The sequence below is a fragment of the Bubalus kerabau genome, chromosome 6 (genome assembly GCF_029407905.1).
Source record: "Bubalus kerabau isolate K-KA32 ecotype Philippines breed swamp buffalo chromosome 6, PCC_UOA_SB_1v2, whole genome shotgun sequence".
Classification (NCBI taxonomy): Eukaryota; Metazoa; Chordata; class Mammalia; order Artiodactyla; family Bovidae; genus Bubalus; species Bubalus kerabau.
The window spans coordinates 94,988,964-95,004,487 of NC_073629.1; the positions used below are offsets into that span (position 1 = coordinate 94,988,964).

Genomic DNA, 15,524 nt, shown 5'->3' on the forward strand with positions numbered 1-15,524 from the left:
AAGTGGGACAAGCAGGACAAAGGAGGATGGAGGTAGATGTCAGTTCAGTTCAGTCGCTCAGTCGTGTCTGACTCTTTGCGACCCCATGAATTGCAGCACGCCAGGCCTCCCTGTCCATCACCAACTCCCGGAGTTCACTCAGACTCATGTCCATCGAGTCAGTGATGCCATCCAGCCATCTCATCCTCTGTCGTCCCCTTCTCCTCCTGCCCCCAATCCCTCCCAGCATCAGAGTCTTTTCCAGTGAATCAACGCTTCACATGAGGTGGCCAAAGTACTGGAGTTTCAGCTTCAGCATCATTCCTTCCAAAGAACGCCCAGTGCTGATCTCCTTCAGAATGGACTGGTTGGATCTCCTTGCAGTCCAAGGGACTCTCAAGAGTCTTCTCCAGCACCACAGTTCAGAAGCATCCATTCTCCATCGCTCAGCTTTCTTCACAGTCCAACTCTCCTATCCATACATGACCACTGGAAAAACCATAGCCTTGACTAGACGGACCTTTGTTGGCAAAGTAATGTCTCTGCTTTTGAATATGCTCTCTAGGTTGGTCATAACTTTCCTTCCAAGGAGTAAGCGTCTTTTAATTTCATGGCTGCAGTCACCATCTGCAGTGATTTTGGAGCCCAGAAAAATAAAGTCTGACACTGTTTCCACTGTTTCCATCTATTTCCCATGAAGTGATGGGACCGGAGGCCATGATCTTCATTTTCTGAAGCCAACTTTTTCACTCTCCACTTTCACTTTCATCAAGAGGCTTTTGAGTTCCTCTTCACTTTCTGCCGTAAGGGTGGTGCCACCTGCATATCTGAGGTTATTGATATTTCTCCCGGCAATCTTGATTCCAACTTGTGTTCCTTCCAGTCCAGTGTTTCTCATGATGTACTCTGCATAGAAGTTAAATAAGCAGAGTGACAATATACAGCCTTGACGAACTCCTTTTCCCATTTGGAACCAGTCTGTTGTTCTAGGAGGTAGATGTAGATCCATATGTAACAGTAATTCTTATTAAATATGAGTGGATTAACTTCCGATTAAAAGATAAACAGACTGGATTTAAAAAGCCTAATCAAATAGTTTTTAAGACTTAGATATCTAAGGCTTGGGAGGGGTTCCCTGGCAGCTCAGATGGTAAAACAATCTTCCTGCAATATAGAAGACCTGGGTTTGCCTGGGTTGGGCAGATCCCCTGGAAAATGGAATGGCAACCCACTCCAGCGTCTTGCACGGAAAATTCTGTGGACAGAGAAGTCTGGCAAGCCACAGTCCATGGGGTTACAAAGAGTCGGACATGACTGAGCGACTAGTACACGTAGTAAGTCTTGGGAAAAAAAATATTGCTCAAGAGGCTCATGTCATATTGATAAAACTTAACTAGGAAGATATAATTGTTTCCAGTTTGAACTCATCTAATAGCATAGCCTCAAAGCAAATCAAATGTAAAGAACAATGAATAAGCAACTGCAGTGGGAGATTTAACACCCCTTTCCCAGTATTTGATAGAATAACCATAAAATCAGTAAGGACATTGAAGATTAGGACAAAAGGATTACCACTTGAATCCTTAATCAACACCTTCCAGCTACAAAATTCTTTCATTTGATCATATTTTAAGCCACAAATTCAGTCTCAAATTTCAAAGCATTGAAACCATATTATTAATGATTTTGTTTTCTAATCACACTGTATGTACAGTTAAATTTTAGCTAGAAATCAATAACAGAGAGACAACTAGAATATTGCCTTATGTTTGGAAATTAAATACATTTCTAAGGAATACCTGGGTAAAGAGGAAAGCGTATCAGAAATTAGAAAATATTTTGTATTGAATTATAAAAACATTATAGAATAAAAGTTGTGGGATGCAGCTATAATTGTACTTAGAGGGAAATATATACTTTTAAGTGTGTATTCTGTCAGCTTCCCTCATGACTCAGTTGGTTAAGAATCTGCCTGCAGTGCAGGAGACTGCCTACTATATAGTAGACCTGGGTTCGAGCCCTGGGTTGGAAAGATCCCCTGGAGGAGGAAATGGCAACCCACTCCAGTATTCTTGCCGGGGACATCCCATGGACAGAGGAGCCTGGCAGGGTATAGTCCATGGGATCCAAAGAATCAGACACGACTTAGCAACTAAACCACCACCAAATGTATATTTTAGAAAAGAAGAGTTTAAAATTAATGAGCTGATCAATCTCAGGAAGTCTGAGTAAGACCAGCAAAGTATGCCCAAAGAAAGAAGAAAGAAAAGGTGAAGATAAATGAAATAAAGAGCAGATTGACCTCAGCAGGAATAGTGAAATAAGGACCTCTGAAAGCCCCTCCTCTGTAAAAGCAATGAGAACCTTGCCAAAAATTGTCAAAATCAACTTTTTCAGAACTCTGGAAATAAGCCAAAGCTTGCAACAATCCAAGGAGTTTATTCAGGCAAGTGACTAAATCTTAGTAAGAACAGTTTGCTTTGTGACATTTTAATTTGCCCTGTTTCCATTCCCCTCTACCCAACTCTACAGTAGTCTTAAAAAGGTCCCACAGTCTTAGTGAAAACAGCAGTCTAGCAGCCACTGAAAGGGGCTGGATGGATTTACAGACCTCTAAAAACATCCTTCTGGAGAATCTTAATTATTTGACGTGTCTAGCAGTTCCCTGGGAACCACCATTCATGAACTTTCATGATTTGGCCTGACTGGGAGCTCACGTATTTACAAAAATCTTTTTCTCTGGAGACATTTGTCTATAGCATTTAGATGGCAATAGTTTAACTTTGTGACCATCTGAGGCAGTGGATAAAAGTTGGAGCAAACAAAGCTTAAAAGGAAAAAGTGCAAAACAGATCCTAAGGGTCTTTGGAAAGCTCCAGGATATTCCTGGGAATTTTGAAGGTCACATATGTGTATAAAGCTGTATCGTCCAGGGCTCTATGCATGCTCAAAAAGACTTAAGGCCTTACACTCTTGTCATGGCTGGTGTTGAGTCTCTGTGCAAGCAGGATGTGATGGCTAATGTAGAGTTGTAAACTGCCTGACTGTATGTTGAAAGCATCCCCCAATATGCATAGAGAACCCCTTGGCAAGGCATTTAAGGAAATCTCTCTGCAACCAGAGATTATCACTAAGCTAACCAAGCCGTCAAAGAATACAGACTTCACAGGATTAGTTTAAGGTAAGTGTGAGTTGCTCGTTCATGTCTGACTGTTTGCAACCCCATGGTCACAGGCTCCTCTGTCCATGGAATTCTCCAGGCAAGAATACTGAAGTGTGTAGCCATTGCCTTCTCCAGGGCATCTTCTTAAACCAGGGATTGAACCCAGATCTCATTGTGGACCGTTTCTTTACTGTCTGAGCCACTAGGGAAATCAGAAGGGCACTAAATATGTAAATAGTAACAACAAGAAACAGCAATAACAACAAACCCTGATTAGGGAGGAGAGGCTTGATTTACAGAGTTGCTACATTATATTACTAAAAATTTTTTTTCAACAAAATTATGAGGGACGCAGAAAAGTATGACTGATACAATGGAAAAACAGTAGTCAATAGATACTGTTCCTAAGAAAGTCTAGATTCTGGAGTTAACCTGACAAACTATAGATCACCTATTTTAATTATGTTCAAGGAGCTAAAGAAAACTATGTCTAAGAACTACAGGAGAACACAAGAATGATGTCTTACTAAATAGAGAACATCAGTAAAGAGATACAAATTATTTTTTTCCCAGATAAATAATTGCTTTATTTTTACTTTTTTTTTTTTTTAATTGGAGTACCATTGCTGTACAATTCTGTGTTAGTTTCTGCTGTACAACAGAGTGAGTCAGTTATGTGTGTACATATATTCCATCCCTCTTGAACCTTCCTTCTAACACCCCTCAACAGATACAAATTATTAAAACAACCAAATAGAAATTCTAGAGTTGAAAAGTACAACTTGAAAAATTAACTAGAAGAGCTTAACAGATTTGAGCTAGCTGAGGAAAGAATGAACAAACTAGAAGAAAGATTAATTGGGATTTTCCAGTCTGAGGAACAGAAATAAAGAAAAGGGATGAAGAAAAATAAAACAGAGCCTCAGAGATCTACGAGATACCATCAAGCATACTAGCATGTGTTTTATAGGAGTTCCAAGAGGAAATGAGAAAAACATAGAAAGTATTCTTGAAGACATAATAGCCAAACTCTTTCCAAATTGGTAAAAGACAAACATCTACACATTCAAGCAACTGAGCAGATTTCCAGAAGAATAAACACAGTGATATTCACAATGATTTTCACATTAAGACATGTTATAATCAAGCCATTAAAAGCTAAATGTAAAAAGAATATTGAAAGTAGCCAGAGAGGAGCAGCTTTTTTCATAAAGATTAATCTCAATAGGGTAAACAGGTGCTTTGAGAAATCATGGAAGCAAGAAGACAATGGTATGATGCATTCAAAGTACTGAAAGAATGCAAACCAAGTATTTTTTATCCATCAAAAATATCCTTCTAAATGGAGATATTAAGACATTCTCAGCTAAATTAAAATTGTCATTAGCAAATCTCTGTACGACGTGGATGGATGGAGTCCTTCAGACTGAAATGAAAGGACACTCAATTCCACATGAAGAAATAAAGCACACTTAAAAAGATAATTTATATAATTTATACTGTCTTTGTTTACCTATATAAATATAAAAGATAAAGTTTTTGTAATTTTTTTCCTATCTGATTTAAAAGATAGCTGTATAAAGAAAAAATTATAAATGTGTTCATAGGCATATAATGTGTAACGATATCATTTGTATGGCAATAATAGCACAAAAAAGAAAACAGGTATATAGAAGTGAAGCTTTCGTGTAATACTGAAGTTAGTGAAGCGAAAGTGAAGTTGCTCAGTCGTGTCCGACTCTTCGTGACCCGTGGACTGTAGCCCACCAAGCTCCTCCATCCATGGGATTCTCCAGGCAAGAATACTGGAGTGGGTTGCCATTTCCTTCTCCAAATACTGAAGTTAAGTTGGTATTAATTCAAAATGGATTGTTATAAGTTATTAGGAAAATAACTCAAAAATATAGTAAAAGAAATGGCAAGGGAATTTGAACAGTACTCTAGAAAATACCTATTTTAACAAAAAGAAGTCAGCAGTTGAGGAATAGAGGGGAAAAGAGGCATAGGACTTGCAATAGATAGCAAAGACAGATATAAATCCTGTCTTATCAGTAATTAAATGTAAATGGATTAAGCATTTCAATTAAAAGATAAGACATTGGCAGACTGGGCAAAGAAACATGAGTCAGCTATATAATATGCTACCTATAAGAGATACACTTTATTTTTTAATTGACATAATTGCTTTACAGAATTTTGTTGTTTTCTGTAAAACATCAACATGAATCAGCCATAGGTATACATATGTCCCCTCCCTCTTGAATCTCCTTCCTCCCTCCCTCACCATCCCATGCATCTAGGTTGATACAGAGCCCTGTTTGGGTTCCCTGAGTCGTACAGCAAATTCCCATTGGCTTTCTATTTTACATATTGTGATGTGAAAAGAAGAGAAGCAAAAAGCAAAGGAGAAAAGGAAAGATACAAACATCTGAATGCAGAGTTCCAAAGAATAGCAAGAAGAGATAAGAAAGCCTTCTTCAGCGACCAATGCAAAGAAATAGAGGAAAACAACAGAATGGGAAAGACTAGAGATCTCTTCAAGAAAGTCAGAGATACCAAAGGAACATTTCATGCAAAGATGGGCTCGATAAAGGACAGAAATGGCATGGACCTAACAGAAGCAGAAGATATTAAGAAGAGATGGCAAGAATACACAGAAGAACTGTACAAAAAAGACCTTCACGACCCAGATAATCACGATGGTGTGATCACTCACCTAGAGCCAGACATCCTGGAATGTGAAGTCAAGTGGGCCTTAGAAAGCATCACTACAAACAAAGCCAGTGGAGGTGATGGCATTCCAGTTGAGCTATTCCAAATCCTGAAAGATGATGCTGTGAAAGTGCTGCACTCAATATGCCAGCAAATTTGGAAAACTCAGCAGTGGCCACAGGACTAGAAAAGGTCAGTTTTCATTCCAATCCCAAAGAAAGGCAATGCCAAAGAATGCTCAAACTACCACACAATTACACTCATCTCACACACTAGTAAAGTAATGCTCAAAATTCTCCAAGCCAGGCTTCAGCAATACATGAACCGTGAACTTCCTGATGTTCAAGCTGGTTTTAGAAAAGGCAGAGGAACCAGAGACCAAATTGCCAACGTCCGCTGGATCATGGAAAAAGCAAGAGAGTTCCAGAAAAACATCTATTTCTGCTTTCTTGACTATGCCAAAGCCTTTGATTGTGTGGATCACCATAACATAAACTGTGGAAAATTCTGAAAGAGATGGGAATACCAGACCACCTGACCTGCCTCTTGAGAAATTTGTATGCAGGTCAGGAAGCAACAGTTAGAACTGGACATGGAACAACAGACTGGTTCCAAATAGGAAAAGGAGTATATCAAGGCTGTATATTGTCACCCTGTTTATTTAACTTACATGCAGAATACATCATGAGAAACGCTGGACTGGAAGAAACACAAGCTGGAATCATGATTGCCAGGAGAAATACCAATAACCTCAGATATGCAGGTGACACCACCCTTATGGCAGAAAGTGAAGAGGAACTCAAAAGCCTCTTGATGAAAGTGAAAGTGGAGAGTGAAAAAGTTGGCTTAAAGCTCAACATTCAGAAAACGAAGATCATGGCATCCAGTCCCATCAGTTCATGGGAAATAGATGGGGAAACAGTGGAAACAGTGTCAGACTTTATTTTTCTGGACTCCAAAATCACTACAGATGGTGACTGCAGCCATGAAATTAAAAGATGCTTACTCCTTGGAAGGAAAGTTATCACCAACCTAGATAGCATATTCAAAAGCAGAGACGTTACTTTGCCAACAAAGGTCCATCTGGTCAAGGCTATGGTTTTTCCTGTGGTCATGTTTGGATGTGAGAGTTGGACTGTGAAGAAGGCTGAGCGCCGAAGAATTGGTGCTTTTGAACTGTGGTGTCGGAGAAGACTCATGAGAGTCCCTTGGACTGCAAGGAGATCCAACCAGTCCATTCTGAAGGAGATCAGCCCTGGGATTTCTTTGGAAGGAATGATGCTAAAGCTGAAAGTCCAGTACTTTGGCCACCTCATGGCCACCTCATGCGAAGAGTTGACTCATTGGAAAAGACTCTGATGCTGGTAGGGATTGGGGGCAGGAGGAGAAGGGGATGACAGAGGATGAGATGGCTGGATGGCATCACTGACTCGATGGACGTGAGTCTGAGTGAACTCCGGGAGTTGGTGCTGGACAGGGAGGCCTGGCATGCTGCGATTCATGGGGTCGGCAAAGAGTTGGATACGACTGAGCGACATGTTAAGTTTCCATGTTACTCTCTCCATCTCACCCTTCCCTTCCCATCCCACCTCACCCCCGATGTTGGTAAGTCTGTTCTCTATGTGTGTTTCTCCACTGCTGCCCTGCAAATAAATTCATTGGTACCATCTTTCTAGATTCCATATATATGCATTAGTATATGATATTTATCTTTCTCTTTTTGACTTACTTCACTTTGTATAATAGGTTCTAGATGCATCCACCTCATTGGAATGACTCAAATGTGTTTCTTTTTATGGCCAGGTAATATTCCATTGTATAAATGTACCACATCTTCCTTATCCATTCACTCTGTTGATGGGCATAGAGGTTGCTTGCGTGTTCTAGCTATTGTAAATAGTGCTACAATGAATATTGTGTACATGTGAGAGACACACTTTAGATTAAAACATACCAGTTGATTGGCAACAAAAGGATGATATGTGTCCTGCATTGGCAGGCAAGTTCTTTATCACTGGGCCACCAGGGAAGCCTTAAATATACACCAATAGATTGGCAATAAAAGGATGAAAAAGTATATACACATAGTGATTAAAAGGGAACTATAGTGGCTGAACTAATATCAGACAAAATAGACTTTAAGATGAAACTTGTTACTGGAGACAAGGGAATTTTATAATGATATAAGGGTCAGTTCTTCAGAAGGTGTAACAGTTATAAACACATGTTCATCTTTCAAAGGAACCTCAAAAAACATAAAGCAAAAACCGACAGCATTGAAGGCAGAAACACACAATTCAGTAATAATAATTGCAAATGTAAATATTCTACTTTCAATAAGGCATAGAACAACTGGGTAGATCAACAAGAAATAGAAGACATGAACAAGCATGTAAACTTTAACAGAGCACTTCACCCCAAATCAGCAAAATACACATTATTCTCAAGTACTGCATGTACTTTTCTCCAGCATTGATATATTAGGTCATAAAACAAATTTATTTCCAGTATATTTGAAAGAATGAAATTATACAGAGTATGTTCTCTAGGTGGAATGGAATGGAATTAGTAATCAATAGTAACAAGGAAATTTAGGGAATTTCACGAATCTGTACAAATTTAACAGCCTACCATTAAATAATCAGTGGATCAAAAAAGAAATCACAAGGGGAATTAAAAAATACTTAGACACTAGTGAAAATGAAAAAAACATACAAAAAATTATGAGATGCATCAAAAGGGAAATTTAGATGCATCAGAGGGAAATTTATAGCTGTAAGCCCCTCCATGGCTTCCCTGGTGGCTCAGACGGTAAAGCGTCTGCCTGTAATGCAGGAGACCCAGGTTTGATCCCTGGGTCAGGAAGATCGAACCCCTCCATTATGAAAGTAAGATCTCAAATGAACCTAAACTTGCATCTTAATTAGCAAGGCAAAGAAGAGCAATCTAAACCCAGGTAAGCAGAAGGAAGGACATAATAAATATTTGAGTGGAAATAAATGAAATAGGGAATAGAAAAACTATAGAAAGTAAACAAAATCAGAATTTGGTTATTTGAAAAGGTGAACAAAATTGACAAACCTTCAGCTAAACTGACCAAGAAAAAGAAATGAAAGAGTGGACATTAGTATTATATTAACCAAAATTTTAAAATTATAATACAGTTGTGAACTATTGTATGCCAACAAGTAGATAGCCAAGATGAAATGGACAAATTTGTAGAAAGGTGCAAAGCTATTGAAACTGACTCAACACAGAAAATCTGAATAGACCTATCATGAGAGATGGGATTAGTAATCAAGAACTTACCAAAAGAAGAGTATAGGTCCATATGACTTTACTGGTGAATTCTACCAAACATTTAAAGGGTTAAAACTAAGGCTTCATAAACTCTTCCGAAATATAGAAGAGGGACACTTCTAAGTCATTCTATGAAGCTAGTATTGCTCTGATATTAAAACTAGACAATGATTGTACAAGAAAACTACACACCAGTAGTAGAATGTGTGTGTGTGTTAGTTGCTTAGCCGTGTCCGACTCTTTGCAACCTCATAGACCGTAGTCCACCAGGCCCCTCCGTCCATGAGATTCTCCAGGCAAGAACACTGGAGTGGGTGCCATTTCCTTCTTCAAAAGGAACTATAGAAAGAAAGAAAGTGAAGTCACTCAGTCATGTCTGACTCTGCGACCCCATGGACTGTAGCCTACCAGGCTCCTCCATCCATGGTATTTTCCAGGCAAGAGTACTGGAGTGGGTTGCCATTTCCTTCTCCAAGTAGTAGAATATAGATGCAAAAATCTTCAACAAAATACTACAAAACTGAATCAACAACATATAAAAAGGATTATGCACCATTCAGGTGGGATTTATTCCAGAACTGCAAGGGTAGTTCACCATACAAAAACCAATCAACATAATATGCCAATTTAATAGAAGGACAAACACATTTCAAAAATTATTTCAGTATAAACAGAAAAGGCATTTAATTGAATTCAGCACCCTTTCATGATAAAACATGTAATAAACCATGAATAAAAGGGAACTTTGCTTTTTGCTTCTCTTCTTTTCACAGCTATCTGTAAGCCCTCCCCAGACAGCCATTTTGCTTTTTTGCATTTCTTTTCCATGGCGATGGTCTTGATCCCTGTCTCCTGTACAGTGTCACAAACCTCATTCCATAGTTCATCAGGCACTCTATCTATCAGATCTAGGCCCTTAAATCTATTTCTCACTTCCACTGTATAATCATAAGGGATTTGATTTAGGTCATACCTGAATGGTCTAGTGGTTTTCCCTACTTTCTTCAATTTAAGTCTGAATTTGGCAATAAGGAGTTCATGATCTGAGCCACAGTCAGCTCCCAGTCTTGTTTTTGCTCACTGTATAGAGCTTCTCCATCTTTGGCTGCAAAGAATATAATGAATCTGGTTTCGGTGTTGACCATCTGGTGATGTCCATGTGTAGAGTCTTCTCTTGTGTTGTTGGAAGAGGGTGTTTGTTATGACCAGTGCATTTTCTTGGCAAAACTCTATTAGTCTTTGCCCTGCTTCATTCCGTATTCTAAGGCCAAATTTGCCTGTTACTCCAGGTGTTTCTTGACTTCCTACTTTTGCATTCCAGTCCCCTATAATGAAAAGGACATCTTTTTTGGGTGTTAGTTCTAAAAGGTCTTGTAGGTCTTCATAGAACCGTTCAACTTCAGCTTCTTCAGCGTTACTGGTTGGGGCATAGACTTGGATTACTGTGATATTGAATGGTTTGCCTTGGAAACGAACAAAGATCATTCTGTCGTATTTGAGATTGCATCCAAGTACTGCATTTTGGACTCTTTTGTTGACCGTGATGGCTACTCCATTTCTTCTGAGGGATTCCTGCCTGCAGTAATAGATATAATGGTCATCTGAGTTAAATTCACCCATTCCAGTCCATTTGAGTTTGCTGATTCCTAGAATGTCGACATTCACTCTTGCCATCTCTTGTTTGACCACTTCTAATTTGCCTTGATTCATGGACCTGACATTCCAGGTTCCTATGCAATATTGCTTTTTACAGCATCGGACCTTGCTTCTATCACCAGTCACATCCACAGCTGGGTATTGTTTTTGCTTTGACTCCATCCCTTCATTCTTTCTGGAGTTATTTCTCCACTGATCTCCAGTAGCATATTGGGCACCTACTGACTGGGGAGTTCCTCTTTCAGTATCCTCTCATTTTGCCTTTTCATACTGTTCATGGGGTTCTCAAGGCAAGAATACTGAAGTGCTTTGCCATTCCCATCTCCAGTGGACCACATTCTGTCAGATGCAGAGTTCCAAAGAATAGCAAGAAGAGATAAGAAAGGCTTCCTCAGCGATCAGTGCAAAGAAATAGAGGAAAACAACAGAATGGGAAAGACTAGAGATCTCTTGAAGAAAATTAGAGATACCAAGGGAACATTTCATGCAAAGATGGGCTCGATAAAGGACAGAAATGGTATGCACCTAACAGAAGCAGAAGATATTAAGAAGAGATGGCAAGAATACACAGAAGAACTGTACAAAAAAGACCTTCACGACCCAGATAATCACAATGATGTGATCATTCACCTAGAGCCAGATATCCTGGAATGTGAAGTCAAGTGGGCCTTAGAAAGCATCACTACGAACAAAGCTAGTGGAGGTGATGGAATTCCAGTTGAGCTGTTCCAAATCCTGAAAGATGATGCTGTGAAAGTGCTGCACTCAACATGCCAGCAAATTTGGAAAACTCAGCAGTGGCCACAGGACTGGAAAAGGTCAGTTTTCATTCCAATCCCAAAGAAAGGCAATGCCAAAGAATGTTCAAACTACCGCATGATTGCACGCATCTCACACGCTAGTAAAGTAATGCTCAAAATTCTCCAAGCCAGTCTTCAGCAATATGTGAACCGTGAACTTCCTGATGTTCAAGCTGGTTTTAGAAAAGGCAGAGGAACCAGAGATCAAATTGCCAACATCCGCTGGATCATGGAAAAAGCAAGAGAGTTCCAGAAAAACATCTATTTCTGCTTTATTGACTATGCCAAAGCCTTTGACTGTGTGGATCACAATAAACTGTGGAAAATTCTGAAAGAGATGAGAATACCAGACCACCTGACCTGCCTCTTGAGAAATTTGTATGCAGGTCAGGAAGCTACAGTTAGAACTCGACATGGAACAACAGACTGGCTCCAAATAGGAAAAGGAGTATGTCAAGGCTGTATATTGTCACCCTGCTTATTTAACTTCTATGCAGAGTACATCATGAGAAACGCTGGACTGGAAGAAACACAAGCTGGAATCAAGATTGCCGGGAGAAATATCAATAACCTCAGATATGCAGGTGGCACCACCCTTACAGCAGAAAGTGAAAAGGAACTCAAAAGCCTCTTGATGAAAGTGAAAGTGGAGAGTGAAAAAGTTGGCTTCAGAAAATGAAGATCATGGCCTCCGGTCCCATCACTTCATGGGAAATAGATGGGGAAACAGTGGAAACAGTGTCAGACTTTATTTTTCTGGGCTCCAAAATCACTGCAGATGGTGACTGCAGCCATGAAATTAAAAGACGCTTACTCCTTGGAAGGAAAGTTATGACCAACCTAGAGAGCATATTCAAAAGCAGAGACATTACTTTGCCAACAAAGGTCCGTCTAGTCAAGGCTATGGTTTTTCCAGTGGTCATGTATGGATAGGAGAGTTGGACTGTGAAGAAAGCTGAGCGCCGAAGAATTGATGCTTTTGAACTGTGGTGTTGGAGAAGACTATGAGAGTCCCTTGGACTGCAAAGAGATCCAACCAGTCCATTCTTAAAGAGATCAGCCCCGGGATTTCTTTGGAAGGAATGATGCTAAAGCTGAAAGTCCAGTACTTTGGCCACCTCATGCGAAGAGTTGACTCATTAGAAAAGACTCTGATGCTGGGAGGGATTGGGGGCAGGAGGAGAAGGGGACGACAGAGGATGAGATGGCTGGATGGCGTCACTGACTCGATGGACGTGAGTCTGAGTGAACTCCAGGAGTTGGTGCTGGACAGGGAGGCCTGGTGTGCTGCGATTCATGGGGTCACAAAGAGTTGCACTCGACTGAGCGACTGAAGTGAACTGAACTGAAAAGGGGACTTCCTCAACTTTATAAAGTGTATCTATTAATAACCCACAACTTACATCATTTTTAATGGTGGAAGATTGAAAGCATTTTCCCAAATATGAAGATCAAGACATCAGCTCTGTCCACCTCTATTTGACATTGTAGTGGAGGTTTCAGCTAGAACAATTAGACACAAAAAAGAAGGCATGCTGATTGGGAAAATAGTAAAACTACTTGTAGATGGCATCGTCTTATATGAATGATTCATATGTGATTATGATATCACAACCATAATCTTAGAAGATTTACTTAGTCTTAAATAGACAATCTAACTAAGATTTATAAAGAAATACAAAGAGCTAAGTATAGCCAGGATACTTTTGAATTGGAAAAATAACAAGGTCGTAGAATTTGACCTACTGGATATTAAGATTTGTTTTGCTAGACAAAGAGATGGTGGAACAGAATGTTTCTTGGAATGGAAATAGACCAACACATATGTGGACACTTGATTTTTGATAGGAACATTATGAAGCAGTGGTCAAGGGCTTAAAAAAAAATGATACCAAGACAGTATAATGGCAAAACCAAAATTGACTCCCTATCTCACAACATACACAAAAAAATCAATTCTATGTGGATTATAGACCAAAAGTGAAAAGTGCCATTAAAATTTTTATGGAAAAGTGTGACTTTAACCTTAGATAAGGGTTATCAAGATGGAAAAACAAAAAGGAGAGATGATAGTACATTGGGTTCATGTAATGGTAACGTAAAGAGAGTGAAAAAAGCAAGTATAAAGTGGAAGAATATATTTGTAACACATGTAACTAACAAAGGACTTATATTTAGAATAACTACCATTGAGTTTTAATTATTAGATTACATATGTTTACACATGATTATATATGCTGTTACATACTATATAAGTGAAGTGAAGTTGCTCAGTTGTGTCCGACTCTTTGCGACTCCATGAACTGCAGCCTACCAGGATCCTCCATCCATGGGATTTTCCAGGCAAGAGTACTGGAGCAGGTAGCCATTTCCTTCTCCAGGGGATCTTCCTGACCCAGGAATCGAACCCAGGTCTCCTGCATTGTAGGCAGACGTTTTACCGTCTGAGCCACAATGGATAATTAAATATATATACTCTTAGAATCAATAAGAAAAGTACAACCCAATAGAAAAAGCCCTTAAACAGGCATATTATAAAATAAGAAATTAAAATTATTACTAAAAATATAAGATGTTCTATCAGGAAAATGTAAATTCAAATCATTATGAAATTTAAGTATCCTTCTAAAAGTTACAGAAAATTTTAACGTCTGACAATACCAAGTGAGGGTGAAGTGGTAGAGGATTGGAGGAATGCTCTGATGCAAGAGTAAACTGGCACAATCACTTTTGGAAAGGTTTGGTATTGACTTGGTGATGTAGAACGTATGATGCGTATGCTATTACCTAGGAGTTCTTTCTTAGATAGATATTTAGACAAACTTGTGTACATGTGCTATGGTACATGTTTATAAGAATGTTTTTGACAGCATTGCTTGTAATGGTTCAGATCCGGAACCAGCACAAATGTCCATCAGCCGTAGAATGGATGAGTAAATTCATACAGTGAAATATTCTACTGCAGTGAAAATAAATCAGCCACAGTTACATGTAACATCATGAATGACTATTAAAAGTGTTGAGTTAAATAAATCATGTAAAGGGTATATAAACTGTATATCCATTTATATGAAGTTCAAAAATGAAACTTTATTGTCTAGAACATGCATTCTTGGCAGGGTTCATATTGTTTCTTTTGGTAGCAGAAGTTGGTTCTTGGAGGTAAAAAAATGTTTGATATTATAATGGTTTGTGGCCCTCCAAAGCTTAACCCTACCTGCAAAATCTTCACTTAGTATTAATTTCTTTCTGAATTTTCTCAAGTATCACATGAGCACCATTTACACTGACACTGAGTTCATGGAAGAGATGCAGAGCGTATGCAAGGTCTGGGCTGCAAAACTGTGGTGATAGATGATTGGAGGACTTTCAAATGATTGTTTGATCTTGAAATCATCACTAGAGGTAGTCTGCGTGTGTCAGTTGGTTGTCATTAGCTGCCTTGTGGATGTTGTTTATGTTTGACCCTCTCCTTTTGTGTGTGACTTTGATTTTTAGAATTAAATATAATATTCTGTTTTATTATTTAATTCAATAAAAATTATTTAGCTCATCATTATAACAAGTACTGAAAAGAAAAAAATGTCAGTAATATTTTAATGAGTACTGCTACTGCTGCTATTGCTGCTGCTGCTGCTGCTGCTAAGTTGCTTCAGTCGTGTATGACTCTGTGCGACCCATAGACGGCAGCCCACCAGGCTCCCCCACCCCTGGGATTTTCCAGGCAAGAACACTGGAGTGGGTTGCCATTTCCTTCTCCAATGCATGAAAGTGAAAAGTGAAAGTGAAGTAGCTCAGTCGTGTCCGACTCTTAGTGACCTCATGGACTGCAGCCTACCAGGCTCCTCCGTCCATGGGATTTTCCAGGCAAGAGTACTAGAGTGGGGTGCCATTGCCTTCTCCCTTAATGAGTA

General features: G+C 39.2%; 1 protein-coding gene and 1 non-coding gene across 3 annotated transcripts in view; both read left to right on the forward strand.

Moving 5' to 3' along the window:
- Nucleotides 1-15,524, forward strand: part of NRDC (nardilysin convertase) — a 96,066-nt gene that overhangs the window by 24,200 nt on the left and 56,342 nt on the right. The gene's annotated exons all lie outside the window — the stretch shown is intronic.
- On the forward strand, nt 8,648-8,720 carry TRNAY-GUA (transfer RNA tyrosine (anticodon GUA)). The gene has a single exon. It is a non-coding gene; the product is annotated as a tRNA-Tyr (tRNA).